Source organism: Ursus maritimus, unplaced genomic scaffold, assembly GCF_017311325.1.
Source record: "Ursus maritimus isolate PB19 unplaced genomic scaffold, ASM1731132v1 scaffold_35, whole genome shotgun sequence".
Lineage (NCBI taxonomy): Eukaryota > Metazoa > Chordata > Mammalia > Carnivora > Ursidae > Ursus > Ursus maritimus.
In genome coordinates, this window is record NW_024426119.1 from 20,948,756 (window position 1) to 20,967,774 (window position 19,019).

The 19,019-nt window shown below is 43.2% G+C and overlaps 1 pseudogene; it reads left to right on the forward strand.

Annotated features, from left to right (window-relative positions):
- Nucleotides 1-18,130: 18,130 nt before the first annotated feature.
- Nucleotides 18,131-18,913, forward strand: LOC103676843 (annotated as a pseudogene).
- Nucleotides 18,914-19,019: the final 106 nt, after the last annotated feature.

The following is a 19,019-nucleotide window of genomic DNA, read 5'->3' on the forward strand; positions in this document are numbered from 1 at the left end:
AAAAAGAAGGGTGCCTGCCTGGCTCAATCGGTAAAGCATATGATTCTTGATCTTGGCGTCCTGAGTTCGAGTCCCAATTGGGCATAGAGCTTACCTTTTGATTGTTTGGTTTTAGTTTGGGGTTTTTTTTTATTTAAGTTTAAGTTACTTAACATATAGTGTATTATTAGGTTCAGGGTAAATTTTAGTGATTCATCAGTTGCATATAACACTCAGTGCTCATTGCATTAAGTGCCCTCCTTAAAAAGAAATAAAAGGCATCCAAATCAGCAAAGAAGAAGTCAAATTTTTACTCTTTGCAGACAACATGATACTCTGTAGAAAACCCAAAAGATTCTGTGTAGAGCTTACTTCTTTAAAAAGAGGCAGGAGGAAACTTTCTACAGTAACAGAGCTATTATGTGCCTTGATGTGGGAGCAATTCATCAAACTGTACCCATGGAATTACCAAATTTTACTATATATAAATTATACCTCAATAGAAATTTATTTTTTTATCTTTTTTTTTAAGATTTTATTTATTTATTTGACAGAGAGAGACAGCCAGAGAGAGAGGGAACACAAGCAGGGGGGGTGGGAGAGGAAGAAGCAGGCTCCTAGCGGAGGAGCCTGATGTGGGGCTCAATCCCAGAACACCAGGCTCACGTCCTGAGCCAAAGGCAGATGCCCAATGACTGAGCCACCCAGGAGCCCCTCAATAGAAATTTAAAATGCTGTTGTTGGGGCGCCTGGGTGGTGCAGTCGTTAAGTGTCTGCCTTCGGCTCAGGGCGTGATCCCAGCGTTCTGGGATCGAGCCCCACATCAGGCTCCTCCGCTAAGAGCCTGCTTCTTCCTCTCCCACTCCCCCTGCTTGTGTTCCCTCTCTCGCTGGCTGTCTCTGTCAAATAAATAAATAAAATGCTGCTGTTGTTGTTTTGTTGTTGTTGTTTAACAACAGAGCAGCATAGGGGCACCTGGGTGGCTCAGTCATTAAATGTCTGCCTTTGGCTCAGGGCACGATCCTGGCATTCTGGGATCAAGCCCCACATCAGGCTCCTCCGCTGGGAGACTGCTTCTTCCTCTCCCACTCCCCCTGCTTGTGTTCTCTCTCTCACTGCCTGTCTCTCTCTCTCTGTCAAATAAATAAAATCTTAAAAAAAAAAAAACAATAGAGCAGCATAACTTAAGAATGTCAATGAAAATGTTTCTGTTACACAGGGATGGAAATATTAGATCTGCCAAAATGTCTCAGTAACAGGGTACTTCATCAGAATATGCCAATACTTGGTAGTATAAATCATGATCTGTCAGCTGCCTGAGGTGAAGCTGTGTAACACTGAACATGTCCACAGTGTATGTTCCTCCATCACATCCTCCAGGAGCATTGTTAACCCTTCAGAAATTAGAGGCAATGTCATTCCTCAGGTGGACAATCAGTAGGGTAGTTGATACACCAGAAAAAGAAGGCAAGGGTTTTGAGTCAACATGAAAATCTGTCTTTCCATAGCCCAAACACATGGTATTTCCAGAACTTTATCCTAATGCCATTTCATATTTACTTGGCAAATCAAAAACTTCAGGCCCAAATATTTTTGCCTTACCCATTTGACTTACCAAGGGACAGCATAGTAGCACCCCAAAAACCCTCTGGGAATTGCTACGGTTGGAGACTACAAAAGCTGGTGATAGTAGAAGAAATTTCTCCTACCCTGATATCCCCAGGGGTGAGGTGTCTAGGGCTGTGTGGATAAAAGTACTGCTCCCCCTTTTTAAAGATCTGCTCAGGTGGCCTGTCCCAGTCACACCCAGAAGTATGTGGAGGGAGGAGGTCCCTAGAGATACCTGCATACCCTTTTGGAACCCCACACAGCCAGTTCTGAAAGGAAGGGATATATAAGGTCTCATTTCAGGGGCCTAGCGCTCAGACCCCTGGTTGAAACTTCAGGCTGGGAACAGAAGAGAAAACCAATGATCTAGTGATGTCTCTCACTCAACAAACAGTTTCAAGAAAGACAACAACTTCATTTTCAGTCCATTAATTCTTTGTCAACAGAATCTGATGGGAAATTGAGTCTAAGAGCTAGAATGAGCACCTCATTAATATATGAAATTCAATTTAACATATTCTAAGCTTCTGTGGATACAAGGCCTTGCAGGAGTTGTCTTCAGCATTGTCTGTCTTGTCTTCCTCTCCCTGAGCAATCTCATCCACCTCCCAGCTTTTTTCTGCTACATCTCCCTGATGATGTCTGAAACTCTCCAGTTCAGTTCCCTCCCTTGAGCTACATCAATGGACTTCCACCTGTCCACTGATCATCACTCCCTGGATGTTTGGTAGAAACCCTAATATAATGAGAACAGTCCAAACTCAGCATCGTTACTCACAAATCTACCCCTTGCTAATCAAGTCAGAGATTAGCACCCAGAAAATAGGCACTCAGTTACTCAAGCCCCAAACTAAGAGGGCACTCCTCCTCAACCACCATCACATCCAGTTGGTCACCAAATTCTACCTCACAGATATCTCTGAAATCTACCCTCTTCACTCTCTCCACACTCTTCATACGTTTCCTGACAACTCCTAGTCGTTCCTCCACTTGCAGTGGGATGGTCCTCCTGTTCACTTTCTATAGCTGACACTCTTAGAGCCCCACCAGTTCCCCTTGACCAACCAATGCACTTGTCCCCCAGATGCTGCAGGTTTGAGTGGCTAAGAGCTCATGCTTACACCCTTTTCTGGAAGACTATCCACAGCTGATGAAATCATCTTACCTGAAGATGTGTGGGATGTCATCTTTCCCTCGGGCACAGCAAGACAACTTCTGAGATGTATTTCATGCTCCAGAGCCCCCATGAGATCAAGCCAATGCTGGATTCTTCCTGAAACCACATCTCTACCCAGCTTCTTCCACTGCTCTGTCCCACTTCCCCCTTACTCCTTTATTTTTTTTGCCTCTGAGAGCACCCCTTCAATAAATCATAAGAATCCCCATCTCAGGCTCTGCTTCTTGGGAATCCAACATAAGACATCCTTCATATTGGCATAGAATTATTTATTTTTAAAGGCATAGTTGATCCTGTAACTCCCTGGCACACATTTTCAAAACTTATACCTCATTATGTACATATAATCCAAAGACCTTAGTGTGTCATATAAATTCTTTCCTATTTCTACAGACACTGCTCCTATCAGTCCCCTTTGCAAGTTGCCCACTCCAATCAGGTTTTCTACCCTTCCTTTCTACTAAACTACTCCACTTCCCCCCAAAAGCCATGCTCTTTCACACTTCTAGGTAAGCTCATATTCTTCTCTTTGCCTGAAATTCATTTCACCATTTTGTCTAAGCTCCTGTTCATCCTTTAGATGAACAGGTTTAGGTGAAACATCACTTCCTCCCTGAACTTTTCCTGAGCCTTCCCACCCTCTTAGGCAGAGTCAGATGGCCTATCCTCCGGACTCAAGTGGTGTTGTATACTCACTCTATTACAACATTTGCCCTGTTGGGCTATATTTCCATATTACTATTAAGATAATTCAGTGTGTTTTGTGATATTGTCGGTTTTATCAGGACAGGGACTGTGTCTTAGACATGTTTGTATTCCCTGTGCCTAGCGTAGTGCCAGCACAGAGTTAAGTGCTCACAAATGTTTGTTGAATACATGTATAATCAAGCAGTCTTCTATTGCTAATCCTGGGAATGCCCTTTCCTTTTATCTGTATTGTTTCCAAAACAGTGGTGTGGACTTCTTGTTTAATTTTATCCTGCTTCCTGAAAAGTCCAGTGTTTACTCTGGTTTCCCTCCCTCAATATTTCTGGGGTGTCTAAGGGATATCGGGGGTCATCTTGGCTGCTACATGTCATGTCTGGATCTGGATTACTACCCTAAGCTTCTCTGTGGGTCACTGGTTGGTATAGGCAGCTTCTCTAGGTCACCTGAACACTCTCAGTACCAATTATTCCCAAGCAAGGACACTGATGCTCCCTTAATGTCCCAGCACAAGCCTTAGGCTGGCTATGGTATTCAGCAGACCTTTACTGAAGGCTTCGGGGTACCTGAGGAGAGTTACAACACAGGGAAAACCCACAAAACATGGCGTGAGCGATCACTGCTCCCGGAATCTGTATCCAATACACATGCCACCATGTTTCAAAGCCAACTTACTACTTCCATGGACAGAAGGTTCCCACTTAGGAATGAATGCCTGTCACAGCCCCTTCTCTCCAGCTAGAGGAGGAAACCTTTCCTTCATCTCCCAGGTAGTATCAAAACAATCTCTGCAGAGTTACAACTCTCACAATGAACACTTAACATCATTTTGAGTTTGGCTCTTTCATCATTACCTCAAACTGTCCTTTCCAAGCAGATCTGCACTTCACCTTTACATTACCAAAAACATAGTGAAATGTTAAGGTCCCCCAGAAAAAAAGAAAAAGAAAGAAAGGGAACAGGAGAACAGTACTCCTGTCCTCCACAATATACAATCTCTACCTGCAAAAACAAACAAAACCAAACAAAACAATAAAACCAGAATACTGCTATTATCTTTAAAATGGAAATTTTCACTCACCATTAAGCTTTCACAAACATTGCATTACCCTACTGAAATGAACATAAAAAAAAGGGATGAAAGAGTAAACCAAATATACCCACATGAAGGAATTAAGTAAGGCTTTAGGAAAGGGATTTGAGAGAAGGAATTATTTAAACCTACAGAGAAGGGGGAAAGAAATCACAGAGCAAAGGTCAGAGACCTGGAAACAGAAGCTTCACAGCACTTTTTAGGAAAATTGTACAAGATACGTGCATCAGTTAGGAGCAATTAGACCAGAAGGGGAATAAGATCCCTTCCACTACTGATATCTACTCCTTCTATAAGGAAAGTGATTTGAATGAGTTGTTGTTGTTGTTGTTGTTGTTGTTTTCATTGCTGCTTCTTTATACATTTCTACATTCACACATTTTTTGCAAGGAGTATTTACCACCTTATGGTAAATCTGAAGAAAAGCCTGGCTACAATATTCCTAATTCTTAAAGCAAACTCTAAGGAAGATCCAGGGTAACAGTCAAATTTAAAAGGAAAGAACCTTCATTTAGCAAACATAGCCCTCTCCTATGGCACATTTACCAAGAAGGTAATTCAGCCCCCAAAGCATTATCTCTCAAAAATGGCACAGAATGGCAACAACCCAGTCAGCATTAAAATCAAAAGAATTGTATCTCCTTGCTCTATACCCATGCCACCTCATCTTGATGTTCCTTGGAAAATCTTAGCAAGAGCCAGTGACAAGCAGGATGGCAGGGAGAGTTTTGCTTCATCAGAAACACACCTTCTAGGAGCTACATCAAGAAAGAAGTAGTATCTGTGTGCAAAGATGAAGTAACCTCACCTGCAGGCTAATTACTGAAAGTACCTAAAAAAGAAATTGGATTAGATATTCCAAACAGTTAAAGCTCACACTAGGGGAGGACTGAATGAGTTCAAAATGATGTGCTTCTTAGAAAGAAATCTCTCAAAGAAATATGAAAAAGGAAGAGTTGGAATGTGGCCTGGCCCATGGAGTAAAAGAAATCCTTCACGGACTTGGGAATCATCATCAAGATTAATGCCAACTCACACGGAGAGCATGAGGCATCATTTGGAAGATGGAAGCCCCAACATGAAGTACCTGAATGAACCTAAAAGATGACAAAACAATCCCTGGGAACGAGAAGACAATGGAGGAGCCATGTGGTAATTTAAAGGGAAATGTGGAGAAGGCAAAGGTTGATGGTAAGATGGGAAGAGTTGCCAGTGGGATGAGCCGGATGAAGGATGAAGTGAGCACAGGGGCAGAGGAAAGAGAGCATTAAATGAAGAGGTCACTGTGCCAAGTGCTGCCTTCTTTGTGAAGTGAGTCTGCCACCAGGCCAACAATACTCAGAATAAAGAAGAAATTATCTGCCAGTTTTGAGCTCTGTGCCTGTGATAATTTGTAGCTAAGGTCCTAACTTTCGACAAGGTGCTCCAGATCAGCACACTTCACTAGAGATACCAAAGGAAATTCTGAAACAAAATAAGTCAGTGGACCTAGGCCATATGTCTGGGTCTTAAAGCAGAGGGAAGAGCAAACATTCAGGGAAACATCAGCTTAGGAAACCCAGGTCAGCAATCCAAAGGGTATTCTAGGTCAGAGGAGAAGGCACACTAGGGCTTCAGGCTTAGTCACCGTGGAATTGCCCCATTCTAGGCATCCAAACCGATGGAAAATCCCTGAAAAGTATATTAAGGGAATCCTTCTTCTATAGAGAAGGCTGAAAAAGAGGTCTGCAAATGGAAGACATGAAGCAAAGAGAGAACTCAAACGTTTTCTTACTACCCTCAGGGAAGAGATTGGGAGGCTGATCAGCTCTAAGAGAGTGAAGAAGGCAAGACTTAACCCAAGATAAAACAGAAGCCATACCGCAGCTACGTGGAAACCCACAAGACAAATAAAATTCTTTTTTCTTTTAATTGATTTTATACTCTCAAATAACATTTGTAATCTTTTTGTACTAAAGTGGGATCTCTTCATTCTGTCCACTGTCCATCACCCACAGACTAAAATATGCGAAAGAAGTATGTAATGATATACACTGAAGAAGCAGGAACAATGTCTGGCCCATAACGGGTACTCCAGAGATAGCATATAGTCATTTACTTACTTATTCATTTATTCAATATTCATTGTCTTTCTATTATATGCAAGGCATTGTTCTAAAATGAGAATTCAGCATTTTTTTTAAAAAGACAAAACCTTCACAAAGCTTACATTCCAGTGGAGGGAGACTGGCAAATGTGCAAATTTATACACAACAAAGCCAGAGGGTAGTAAGTACTATGAAGAAAAAGAAGTAGATTAAGGGGATGGATAATGACTAAGGATTTCTTTAGATTTCTTTAGATGGGGCAGTCAGGGAAGTCTCTCCGAGGAGGTGGCACTCAAGCAGGACCTGGATGAAGTGAGGAAGCACCATTCAGAAAGAGGGCAAATGCAAGGCCCCAAGTACCAGGAAGAATGTGAACTAAATAGTCAAGTTTCTGCTTAGACAGTATTTTAATTTCATTCACACACATATTTAAATTACATCTACAGAATCCATCTAGAAATATCAATTTACAAATATTTCTTCCTTGTCAATCTCACTTTACATGAAGTAATTTTACTCGGACTCAAAACAAGCATGTTTGAAATCAGTATCTTTTTAGAGCCATTTTTGGGTCACTTCACATAACTTCCAGGGCACATCATCTTCACTTTCATCTAGGCTTTTTGCAGTCCATGCATAACGCTGTGGCTGAATGTTTATCCCAAGCCACAAGTACCCATTGGTAAGGATTCAGATTTTTATAGGTTTTATTTATTTGTCAGAGAGAGAGAGAGAACAAGCAGGGGGAGCAGTAGAGGAAGAGGGAGAAGCACTCTCCCAACTGAGCAAGGAGCCTGATAGGACTCTTCCCAGGACACTGGGATCATGACCTGAGCAGAAGGCAGATGCTCAACTGACTGAGCCACCCAGGAGTCCCAAGGATTCAGATTTTAAAGTAGCGCTTTCATCTTAATGTCGGTTCCTGGAAGGCAGGGTTATCATTCTGTAAACTACTGTATCCCAGGGCCTAGAGCAGAGATTAGCAAATATGGCCTGCCGGCCAAATTTGTGAATAAAGCTTTTATTAACCAAGTTTTATCAGAATAAAGCCACGCCCATTCATTTGCATACTCTCTATGGCTGCTTTTGCTCCCTAATGGCAGACTTGAACAAGTGAGAGAGACTATGTGGCTTGCAAAACCTAAAATATTTACTCTTTGGCCCTTTACAGAAAAAGTTGGCTGAGCCCTGGTCTAGAGCATTGTCTAACACATAGTAGGCACTCAACAAAATTTGGTACTGATTAGTTGACCCAAAGACTACTCCTTATTTTCTGAAGGATAATTTAGAGAAAGGAAAAAAAACAAACCTCACATTCTGTGGTATTTGTTGGATTTGTCCTCAAGCGCCCTCCACACTGGCCCCTTCCAGTAGTTCTTTTGAAGCACTAAGTGGTATAAAAGCCTTTCTGTCTAATTCTTAAGGGAGCATTTTCAAGGCAGCTCTCCTTCCCTCTGTAGCATGAATAACTCTAAAGACATCGCTTCTCTCCTCTGTGCCTCCATTTTCCACAACTTGAAAACAGAGTGTTTGTGGAACTTGTGGGTCAAGTGTTTTCAGAGAAAAGGTACTGCAGTTAGGAGTGTTTGACTTTTATATCTGGAAAAAGCAAAGGGGCCGGAGTATGGGAAGCCCATATACACAAGGAGGGATGGAAAGTTAGGTCAGCAGCTGGAGCTAATGGACGGTGAGGCCCTGGGAAGATAGCACCTTTTGAAAAGGGTCATCTTTCTCCACATGTTCAAGCCACTCTTACAAGAGCGCACTTTGAAGGGGTCCTGAAACTCTGTTCCAGTCCATGTTCAAAAACTGTGTATGAGATTTCCTGATCTTTATAGAGTATGCAGACTCTCTCAGAAAAGAGTTCCCACCAGTGCTCCTATGGAGGTACTTTGGAAAGGTTTGCAGGTAGTTCAGCCCAGCTAAGGCTCTGTCGACAGAAGCACTGCTGGATATAAAATCACCAGAAAGAACTTGAAGCTAGAAAATTGACAGAATGGTGATTGCTTTATTTCTTCTTGTAGAGCAAAGTGGAAATTACCTCCCTCTGTTGAAACAGAATCTAGTCTTAGGAGGCAGAGAGCCTACATTTTTTGGCATTGTAAGGGCTCAAAAATGTTCCATTTCACCCTCTGTCTTTTGTCTTCTGCTACCTGTAAAGGAGCAAAGAGGAGCTCTGAGAGAAATGGGTTGAACACTTTAAAAGTATTTTAGCAGCAATTTGTGCAAGAGGACAGTCCTAGGAGTGATTTTCTGTCACCTGAAATACCCTGAGGGGCAGCAAAGAAAAACTGTGAGGGCTTTTGTGGCCGAGCCTGAAGACCCAGACACACAGCCCTGCCTGGGAGCAGCCCGTCCCACAACACACTTCACAGTGAGCAAGCAAGAAGCCTTCTATTGAAGCCACACTGGTAACTAGGCCCTGCTTTCCTCATTAAACATGATTGGATGGTAGTACTGAAAGAATGAACTCATAATAAACATGAGAGCCCCTATGGCAAATGGGTCATCTCAGTGTGGGATCCCCCTGAGGCAGACCTGAGATGAGGTGTAGGTAGCACATTTGAGAACCACAGGCCAGTAGGCAAGTGAGGAAGGGAGACCAGGAAGGAAAGGAAGACATAAAGTGTCAGATATCAAGCCAGCTACCACTATGGCTCAGTGATTGAATGACAGCTGCTGGGGTGATGTTAACTTCCCCAACATCCCACCCTGGGCAAAGGGATGCAGATATTAGAAGCAAGAACTGCAGCACATAAATATGGTAAGTTCCAATGGATATGGGTAGCATGCCCATAACATCTGCTGCAGAGCTGCTCAGTGAGTTTCCTCTCATATTTCCTGGTCCACATATCACTACCTCATACACTTGGAAACAAGTTGCGAGGGATGGAGTAGTGACATCCGCCACATTCCCAGGGCCTATTATCTTTCGAATAGACTTCTTCTGTTAGGGGAAATCCCTACATTGTAAATCCAATCTCCCCAAAGTAGAACACAAATGTCCAGCCTTCCTTGCAGCTAGGACACAGGCCTGAGTTTTAGGGTCTGCCAATCAGGCACACAAAGGTAACACTGTACTTTGAAAGTGTGCAGTGTATGAGATGGGCTAAGGAAGACATCCCTTATTCCCAGGGAGAGGAGTGGCAGAAGCATGCAGTGTTTGGTGTTGGAGGCAGCAGTGCCTATAAAGGCTTTCCAACAGTTCAGAGTAGAATTTCCAGCACAAAAGGGGCAGCAGGGTTGGTGTCCTTAGCACTTGTGGTAAATTTGGTTTCCTGCCATGTAGCGCTCAACAGCTTCAGGGCTTTTTCATCAGGCCAGTTTCTGCAGCTGGGCATAAGTGATCCTCCTAGAATCCTGTACCCAAATGTGTTTCTCCCCACTACCCTTTAATATCCTTTACATCAATCCCTTTCTTGCTTAAATTAGCCAGAGTGAACTCGGTTTTTCATGACTAAGCTCATGACTGATACAGGTGGAAAAAATAAATGGTAAACAACATAGTGTGACATGGTACATCATTTTATAAAAACATAAAGAAGGGCACCGGGCTGGCACAGTTAGTTGAGTGTCCGACCCTTGGTCTCAGCTCAGGTCATGATCTCAGGGTTGTGAGACTGAGCCCTGCCTCAGGCTCCACACTCAGCGTGCAGTCTGCTTGAGATTTTCTCTCCCTTTCCCTCTCCCTCTGCCCTTCCTGCTCGTTCTCTCTCTCTCTCTTTCTCTCTTTCTCTCTCTCTCTCAAATAAATAAATAAATAAATAAATCTTTAAAAATAAAATTAAATAAAAGTATAAAGAAACCCAAAGTGGCCATTTGGTCATCTTCCTCATAAACAGGGTACCTATAAATCATTTCAAATGAGAAACTAAGTCCCCAGAGAGAAAATTCTGCACAACATAAAAAAGTGTATCATTCTAGGAACCTACAACACCCAATGCCAGAACCTTCTACAAGGAGATACAAAAACTTTTCACAGTCATTTGAAAGGAAAAAAAGAAAAAGAAAATGAATTTAAAACACACATTTCTCACTGAATGTACCTTTAATGGTTTTAACTTTATTATACATGAAGCTGTTGATTGCCAAACATTAGGAAATCATCATTTTCATTTTCTTCCAGTTCAGTGTGACCCAGACAAAAATTTGAGAGGAGACAAAGATGTCAATACTATATTTAATATAAAAGAAAACTGTTTCCATGTCACATGGGCATCAAAAACACTTGTTTCAAAAAAGAGCTTTCTTCCAGTTCCCCTTCTACTCTCCATATTTTGAGAGCAAAGGAGGAAGTAGGAATATTCCCTCAAATCTCTGGATCAAAAGTCAACATGGGAGAGTCCACTTGAATTCCTTACTTCCCTTGTAAAAATGACATCCCCCTTTCAGGGGCAGAAATTCATCTTCCTCTTAAAGGATGCTCTTAAAGGATGTCTGTCCTCTGATGTTTGTATTTAATGGCAAGAGCTATATTGATGATGATTACATTTCTGTCAGTGGTTTTCAGAAATCATTGGGAGGGCACTGGGTCTCAGTAGTATTGCATTAACATCTTACCTTAAATGTTTTACCCATTGACCTTAAAATATTTCAAAATTCATATTTTTCTTAGAAATTACTGGAAAATATTATAAATATAAGAAGCATAATGTTTCATGAACAAATCAGGTTATACTGCATAGGGAATAAGACTTGGAATCAGACAAGCCTAGACTCTGAAGAATGACCCTCCCCTCATTACAACCTGATCCTCCACAGTTGTTAACTACATACCTTAGGCAAGTCACCTAATATCTCTTAGGCTTAGTTTCATCATCTGTCAAATGGGGTCACCATACCTACCACTCAGGACTGTTCTGAGGATTAAATGAGATAATATGTAATAATATGTAATAATATGCAAAGCAAGTAAAACATGTTGGCATTTAATAAACATTTAGTAGATGACAGCTGTTTTTCTTTTTCTTCTTAATTTAACCATACAACTTTGCATCTGTACATGATTATTTTCAAATAAATATTGTATCTATTTCAATGTGGGTGAGATTTTTATTTTATGTCTTGGCTTCAGAATTTCAGTTTTGCATATCTCATCTTCTATGATCTAAGCTATTGTCATCTATTTATTAAACTCTTGTGTTGATGATCATCTCCTCCATCATACCTTCTGACTGCTGCCAAAGTTCTTTCTTCTGATGATGTGATGAGCACACCAGCCCACACTTTAAAGTGCCAAAGTGGCTCTCATTTCCCTGTGGATCCAATTCAAGCTCTTCCTCACCTGCAGCACCACTTCATTCTCCCATCCCCAGCTGTGTATCAGAGTCCAGGAGGCTCCAAATTGTTTCTCAGATTCCTTTGCTTAATAAATTATACCCAGAGAAGTAAATTGTGGAATCATTAGTGATACCAGTGCCCACAGTCGAGAGCCACCAAATGCCCCACACAGATCTAGGTAGGACCATAGCACCACTATGTTTTTAAAAGCTGTTCCTCCACTCCCATGCCAGTTTCAAGTTATTCTGCTGTATGCTTCAGGTCAAACTCAACCCCCCCCCCTTTATTTATTATTTATTTATTGGTCTCCCTTAGATTGCAGGCTGCTTAAGGGGAGAAAGAATATCTTGTTCATGGCAGGAACCCATCTCCACAGTACACACACATGCTCCTGGCAAACTGCTTTGGCACATTTTGAGTCCTTCAAAAAATGCTTGTTTGCATATCTTTTTAAAGTTAAGTGTTCCTCTCTTTGCATTCATAACTCAGCAGGTTATTTAGTTAATGCCAAATGCCTTGCTCCCTCCAAGCCCATAACATCAGAGTGACCAGTAAAAAATCTTAGAAAGATGTATTTTCAGAAGCAGAGGCAATCATGCTTTAAATAAGGAGGGCACCAAACCTGGGCCCACAGAGCCCACAGTTATCCTCAGAGACTCAAGGGAACAACCCAGGAGGACTCCATGGGTTTGCAGAGAATTCTGGAGTCATAAGATGTAAGATAGGAAGGGCCTCAGGGATCATAGTGCCTAACCTCTTCAATTATCAAAGAAACAGGCCAAGAAAGGAGAACATGACTTGTTCAAGGTCATTCAGATGTTCTGTATGAGAAGGACCTGGAGCCCCCAGCCTCTTTCCACTCAATCCTGCTCTACATGTATGGCGTGCGGAGGTCAAACTACTCTTGGTGGTATCTGGAAAAGCCTTTCCATCCTCTTCTGGACCATCGGGAAGCCAAGTGTGAATGTGACAGACTTTCCCCAGCATTCCTAGGTGATGACAGGGACAGTGACCTCAGTGACAGGTCCCTGAGCACTCCCTCAGCATCCCCATATCCTGTCCTCCCCAAAATCAATCCTTTCTAATGTTTCATTTATCACCCCAGAACTTGAGAGTGAAGTCTGAAGGAGAGAAGTCTGCCATGACTGTGTGTTCTCCACATTGCTCCTCCTGCACATAATCTCTGGGTAATGATTCCCTTGCCAGAAGCCCAGCTCCCGAAATAGTACGGTACGTTGGCCGTGGTCCAGGAGTTAATAGGGATGGCAGCATTGTGTCTTATGACCCGTTTTAACTGAGCTAATTTAGAATTTGCCTGACCAAGAGTACCATAAAACGTACTCCTCAAGATGAGATTGTTAATTACCACAGGATGACTCGCCTGTGTTGGGCGGCTGGGGAGAGCTAGAGGGGAAAGGCTGGTTTCCAGAAATAATCCTTCCCTCCTCACCAAATAGGAATTAAATGTGGGAAAGGGCAAAGGGGATGGACTGAGAGATTCACCCACAGGAACTAAATAGGGTTATAATTAGTTTGTGTGTTTGCAGGTGTCATCTTTCACCCTCCGCTGTGGAGGAGACTGAGGGTAAGCTCAGAATCTTTGTGTCTCTTGGAGAAGGGCAGTGAGATCCTTGGGGTGTTAGAGGAAGAGCTGGAAGCAAGATGACTGCTAGGAGCAAGGCAAGCGAAGTCTCTGCGGTACAGAGAGACAACGGGATGCAATGACCCCCGAATATAACACCGTTTACTGACAGCAGCTCCCCGCAGCTATTACAGGGCTGCCCAAGAACGTCCTAATTAGTGAGGGTTGTCAGCACTCCCATTATAATCCCCAGTTGAATGAGCTAAGTGTTTGTCACAGCCACTTCAAGTCACAGCCTCTGAAACATAGCCTTGAGTGGCCAGTCTCAATTTGTTTTTACCCCATGACTTATTCTAACCACCTCCATGCTTCATATGCATCTCAAATGTATATTTAAGCAGAGCCATCTCATATAAAGGGGATTCGATTTCCACAGCTGTCTCATTGCTGAGATGTCTATCATTTTACAAAAATGTCCCCTCAAAGCACATGAGTTATATATTATATTCACAGCATTTTTTTTCTGCCACTTTGCTCACTGTTTCCTCTCAGGCTGACTCCTTACACTGGGTCTTGACCTCACCACAATGGTTCTGAGTAAGCAGGAATTGGTTCCTGCTTCTGGCTGTATTAGACTGGAGTCTTGTGTATTGGTCAGCTGAAGATTGTGTTCTGTGAATTCATCTTAAGCATGCTCTCCTTAATATTCGTTAATTCATGAAACCCATGTGGAATGTGAACTGTGTTAGATATTTAATCTTACTGGTATGCCATAAACCTTTACATGACATGATCTGCCTTGATGTATAGACCAGCCTTATTAAAAGTAATGGGTGTCTTGCATTTGGAATCAAGAGAGCATTTTGAAGAAGAGAAATAAAACTCAAATGGAATGATATATGGGTAAAAACATGATTCATGTGGATGCAATCTTGTGAGCACTGCCCCTCTTCTCGGCAAGCCTCTTCTCTACAGCCACAATTATCAGGAGAATTCTAGGGTGAAGGGAGAGGAGGGGGAAGCCTTATTTTCTTGAAGTACCAGACAATACCCTAGGTAAGTATTTCAAATGTCAGGCTTCCCTTAGGCAGTGTGGAGCTAACCTAAGCTTAAGTCTGACACCAAAACCACTGGTTTTGTGAAACGAGAGAAGTCCAAAAGGTACTAAGAAAACAGAGCCCACATTAAATACTTTTTGAGATCTATATAAAATAAATGTTAAAGATGCTTGACATGAATTCACATATTAAACAATGCATGATCTTTAACAATAGTCGAATCGAGTGTCATTTCAATTCACAGACATAATCAAACATTTTGAGAAATTTAGTAACATTTTTTAACTTTGCCTTATGGAAATTTTCAAAAATATACAAAAGCAAAGAAAATAGTTTAATGAACCCCATGTATCCAATACCTAGCTGCAACACTATCAACTCCTAAGAAATCTTATTTCATTTCTATTCATCCTCACCACCTCTACCCACCCACTCCCAGATAATGTTAAAGTTAAATTCAGACTATTTGAAGAAATTTAAACAGGCATTTCACCTGTCTCAGAAAATCCACTTGGGAATTAATTACCAGGTCCTATTAGTACTCTGGGTCTACCATCCTCAAGAAGGCCTCAAAAGTGACCACAGCTACCAGAGATGTCCTTGAAGGGGTGTCTTCAAACGCACTATGAACCTCATCAGTAATCCAAAATGCAAGTGAGTGACTGGGCACCACAAGGAAGACCAACTACCTGAGGGGTAGCATTACCTACTCAAGGCCTAAGAATGGCCTGCATGAGCCATCATGAAACAGCACTTCCCAGTCACTAAGGTAACAATGTCAAGTGCTCTACTCTCAAAGAATTAAAAACAAGAAAGTATCATCCTTGCCATAGAAAAGCTCATTTTCCTTAAAAACAAAAATAAATACACGCCCATGGTTTGTGAACAAGTATAGTGTTCATTCTACAGAAATATATATGGAAAGAGGTATTATTGAAATGAACCTCCCCAAAAAAATTTTTAATAGAGCTTGTAAAAGGATACCAAACCTGGAGACTCCCATGTCCTCATCACTATTTATATATTTGAGACTCTTCTTTCTGGAATCACAATAGCAAAACATGCAAGAAAAAAACACATTTGCACACCCGGAAAGCTACTTAACTTATTTCTCAGGGTGTGTAGGAGCTTGAGGATGTTGACAAATGTGCAAAATAAATATATACGGTGGTAAATGACCAGTGAGCATTTTAAGGGTCTGAAAATATCTTTAAAGTCAGTGAGCTCCCTGATCTTGGCACATTAGCAGCTATTAGTATACTAAAATGATCTGCCTGGAAGGCATGGAAAAATCAGACATTCTCCACTGGGAAGCGAGCAAGTGTGATTAACAAGAGGAGCCTATACTAAACTTCTAATTTTCCCCCCATCAAAGCAATGGCAAATCAAGCCATTAATGAGGAAATATACATTTTTAGATGACACCCTAGAAATACACATCAGAGAGAAAGTGCATCCACAGAATAGCTAACTTAGAAAGATGGCACAACTCCGAGATCCTGGTTAGTAGGAAAAAAGAAAGGAGGCCTTCTTAATCAGCCTTTGTCAATCACCACCCAAACCACAAGGAGGAGAATGGCACTGCCAGTAACCAGGCCTTGTCAGGGAGGAAGGCAGAGCTGAAGGAGCCCCAAGAGTTAAAACCTTGTTTACTATGTCTAGAGATAGTGCAATCTATATACCAATCACTAAAGTCATTTGAGGCTTGCCTGTTGCTGACAAATGTAGATGGACAGATATGTAAAGATGATGCGTCATGAACTACAGCTGATGAATTTCCTGCAGAAACCCCTGTACTCACATCAGAAGTGTCAAGAGGTGACAGAGCTACATCACACTGAGTCTGGCAGTTTAATTTGGTGTCGGCTATTAGTGTTGACTCCCAGCGCTATTGCCATTCAGTGTTTCTGCTGGCAAGGTGACACAGCCTCAGAGATTGCTAAATTTCTTTGTTGAGTGAAAGAGAGGTTAGGTTGCCTGGTTTGCACAGTAATCCCTTGCTGAACAATGGGGACTGCAGAGGGGCAGGGGGAGGAAACAGGGAAAGAAGGAATTTGTTTCACAAAGCTTGTCTTAAACTTTCCTTGCACAATTTCAGGTAAGAGTCTGATGGCTTTCTTGGGTAAAAAATAGATGTCTGGAGCAAGATGATTTATGTTGACAGTTTGGCTGACTTAGAAGCTACTGAGTACACTGGCATCACGGAAGTACTCTCCCGACATCGGTCCCAGGGAAACCACCACATTTGCTCGGGAAGGAGAACTTCATGAGTTGCTCTGACCTCTGGGTGTCACCCAATGAACCCATTCCCTTCTCCTCACCCCATGCTTGGCAGTGTACCCAAGGACACTTCAACCTTCCTCAGTTACCCTTTCTCCATAGAAAAGAGAAATAGTGCCTGTATCCTACATCCCTCCCCACCCCATGCCACTGCTGGGGGGGTGAGAAGGTCTGGAGTACAAGCCAGGAAAGCCCGGGAAGTTCCACACTGCCTAAGGGAAGCCGGACATTGACTCCTGGGAATTTGGTCGAAGTCTAATAACAGATAGCTCCTCCTCCACTCTGCCAGGCCAGCACTGCCCCAGATGAATGTCCTGGTCCACATATCATGGAGGCCACAGAAAGGTGATAAAGGTCACCTGCTCTTAGGATACACCGTTCCAGAACTGTCTACAGACTGGGGCTGCAGTAGTAGTAGGGGTGGGAGGAGGGGTTGGAAGAAACCTGGGGAGGGATGTACATCATTAGTAGTAAAATAATGTCTATAGCAACAAGAAAAGCATGGCTCAAAGTTTAAGCAACTTGTGCAATGTAGCAATTAGAGTAGGGAAAAGAGGAAACACTTAGGAGCTCTACCTTATAAGAATCAGAGCAGATTGCAAGGCTTCCTAGCACCTGCCCTCCCGCATTGGACAAGAAGCTGCTCACAGTTCTGTGCTCCTTACATTTTCGTGGCATTTTATACTTGCCCGTGGCTTTTACGCCCATTATCTCATTTGAGCCTCATTCATTTCCTGAAGCCACTCCCAGAGGCCACCCTCTGGTTCTGAGCTTCTCCAATATTCCAACTTCTACCCACATTCTTGTCCTTTTACAGAAGAAAGCACAAAGCTGCATGTTCTGGGACAATTTCACCCACTGCCACGGAGCTGTAACGTACAGAACGAAGTCAGTGAGAGCCCCCGCTCCACAACGGTCACTCACCTGGAATATCGTGTCCATCTGCAGGAGCCACACTTCGCAAGGGGTATCAGCCAGGGGAACATGTCCTCGGGAAAGCAGCTGGAGCACTGAGGAGCCGACATTACGGTGTGTGGCTGAAGGGCCTTGGCCAGAAAAGACAAGAATAAGCACAGTCTAAGTCTTCCATCAGTTGCAGAGTTGCCATGTGAAAACCAAGAGATGTTTAAAAAGAACAGAGCCGGGCCACAGAGGGGCCCATATGGCGTTGTTCTGGGTTTCTGCGTAACTTAAAAGGAAACTTCCACCATGTCCGGAGCGCTTGATGTCCTGCGAATGAAGGAAGACGTTCTCGAATTCCTCGCGGCAGCAACCCACTGAGGTGGCGCCCACCTTGACTTCCAAATGGAACAGTACATCCAGAAAAGGAAAAGTGATGGCACCACCTCATAAAACTGAAGAGGACCTGAAGAAGCTTCTGCCGACAACTCGTGGCATTGTTGCCATTGCAAACCTGGCAGATGTCACTGTTCTGTTCTCCAGAAATACTGGCCAGTGGGCTGCGCAGACAGGAAGTTTGCTGCTGCCGCTGGAGCCACTCCTACTGTGGGCCGCTTCACTTCTGGAAGCCTCCTTAACTGACCAACGCAGCGCCTCACTGGAGCCGAGACTTCCACTGCTTACTGATTCCACGGCTGACCACCAGCCTCTCACAGAGGCTCTTACGTTAGTCCAGCTACCACTGCCGGGTAGCACAAACTCGCCTCAGGCGCCACACGAGCAGCGCCATCCCAGGCCTCACGGACGTTCCGCCAGCAGCCCGGCGGGAAGTTCTGCGCATGCGTGGCACCACCCCGTGAACTCCCGCGGAAAGTCACGCAGGATTTCTTCCGTCCTGAAGAGATTGAAAAGGGAGGGCAGGCCTTGGCGGAAAAGGCTGTACCAAGGTGGAATTTCAGGGTGAATGAACTGCTTCACCTCCCAAATTGACTGCTTCTCCACGGGCAGAGGCAGGCTGGTCCTGAAGGCCTGCCGGTGCCCTCTCTGCCCCTTCAGGGTTTCCCTCCTGAGGACTGGAACGCTCAGCCGGCCACTGAGGACGCGTCCGCCGCTCCCACCTCACCAGCCACCGCACCGGTAGGAACAACCACTGAGTGGTCCTAAGCTGTTCTGCACAGACTGTTAAGCAGAAAATGGAAATAGGGTTAATGGAAAAGTAAAGATTTCAAAAAAACAAAACAAAACAAAAAACAAAGCACAGCCCAAACAG